Source organism: Heterocephalus glaber, unplaced genomic scaffold (genome assembly GCF_053883595.1).
Source record: "Heterocephalus glaber isolate CG9 unplaced genomic scaffold, H.glaber_assembly_v1.0 deba00001688, whole genome shotgun sequence".
In the NCBI taxonomy this organism is placed as follows: domain Eukaryota; kingdom Metazoa; phylum Chordata; class Mammalia; order Rodentia; family Bathyergidae; genus Heterocephalus; species Heterocephalus glaber.
Window position 1 is genome coordinate 7,133,598 of NW_028258413.1, and position 1,979 is coordinate 7,135,576.

The window sequence follows — 1,979 nt, forward strand, 5'->3', positions numbered from 1 at the left end:
TGACTGTACAACATACAGGAATTTATGGGACACAATGAAAGCATTTCTAAGAGAGAAATTCATAGCTGTGAATGCCAACACTTGGAAAACAGAGCAAGTTCAAATAAACAACCTAATGCTGAACCTCAAGCTCCTAGAAAAAGAAGAGCATGACAAACCCAAAGCTCTTACAAGAGAGGAAATTATAAAGATCAGAGCAGAAATCAATGCAATGGAGACTAAGAGAATGATACAAAAAAATCAACAAATCAAAGAGTTTTGGAAGGAAAAATAAAATTGGTAAACCTTTAGCCAACCTTATCAAAAAAAAGGAAAGAAAAGGCTCAAGTCCATGCAATTAAGAACGAAAAAGGGGAAGTCACAAAAGATCCAGCAGAAATCCAGAGGGTCATCAATACCTACTTCAAGAACCTGTACTCTAATAAAATGGAAAACACAGAAGAAATGCAGAGATTCCTAGATACATATGAATTACCAACGTTAAATGAAGAAGATATAAAAATTCTAAACACCCCCGTTACAATCAGTGAAATTGAAAACATAATTAAAAATTTCCCAACAAAGAAAACCCCAGGTCCTGATGACTTCACTGCTGAATTCTACAAGACATTTAGAGAAGAACTACTGCCACTACTCTTTAAACTCTTCAATGAAATTGAAAGGAAAGCAATATTTCCAAATTCGTTCCTGGAAACAACTGTTACTTTTATTCCAAAACCAGGGAAAGACCCAACCAAAAAAGAGAACTACAGGCCAATCTCCCTAATGAACATAGATGCAAAAATCCTCAATAAGACACTGGCAAATAGAATACAGAGGGTCATCAAGAAGATCATACATGCTCTTTCCAAGCGAAAAACCTGAGAAGCCCAGTAGAAACCTGAAGCCAAGAAGGCTGATGCCACTGGCACGGTTAAAAAGAATGTGAAGAAGGCTAAAAAATCCAAGAAGCGGCAGCCCCACTGCAGCCGAAACCCTGTCCTGGTTAGAAGGAATTGGTAGATACTCCTAATGTGCTATGTATTCCAGAAAGGCTTTGTGCAAGAGGAAGTAATCAGCTGCTAAACCCAAGGTTGAAAAGAAAAAGGAAAAGGTTCTTGCTACTGTCACAAAACCAGTTGATGGTGACCAGAATGGTGGTACCCAGGTGGTTAAGCTTCACAAAATTCCTAGGTACTACCCTACTGAAGATGTGTCACAGAAGCTGTTGAGCCATAGCAAAACAATCCTTCAGTCAGCATGTGAGAAAACTGAGCTAGTGTCACTCCTGGGACTGTCTTGATCATCCTCACTGGGTGCCACCGAGGCAAGAGAGTGGTTTTCCTGAAGCAGCTGGCCAGTGGCTTCCTACTTGTGACTGGGCCTCTTAACCCTAATAGAGTTCCTCTGCGTAGAACACACCAGAAGTTTGTCATTGCCACCTCCACCAAAATTGATATCAGCAACATGAAAATCCCCAATCCCTCACTGATGCTTACTTCAAGAAGAAGCAGCTGCAAAAGCCAAGGCACCAGGAGGGTGAGATCTTCGACACAGAGAAAGAGTTACCAGATTTCAGAGCAGCACAAGGGTTGATCAGAGAGTGGTGGACTCACAGATTTTACCAAAAATCAAAGCTGTTTCTCAGCTCTGGGGCTACATTCGATGCCTTTTTGCTCTGGCAAATGGAATGTACCCTCACAAATTGGTGTTCTGAATTTCTTACTAAGAACTTAATTAAATTACTGATATATTGGGAAAAAAAAGATCATACACCCTGAAAGACCACTATGCTGATAAAGAAGATTGCAGAGGATATCAGAAAATGGAAATATATTTCCTGTCCTGAATAGGCTGAGCCAATATGTTTTAAATGACCATGGAACCAAAATTGATGTATAGATTTAATGCAATTGTAATCAAAGTATCAAGAGAATTTCTCAGAGAACTAGAAAAAAATCCAAAAATACATATGGAAACAGAAGAGATCAAGAATAGCA

The 1,979-nt window shown here is 39.3% G+C and overlaps 1 pseudogene; it reads left to right on the forward strand.

The window, feature by feature from the left end:
- The first annotated feature begins 1,003 nt into the window (after positions 1-1,003).
- On the forward strand, positions 1,004-1,696 carry LOC101711516 (large ribosomal subunit protein eL6 pseudogene; annotated as a pseudogene).
- The last annotated feature ends 283 nt before the right edge of the window (positions 1,697-1,979 follow it).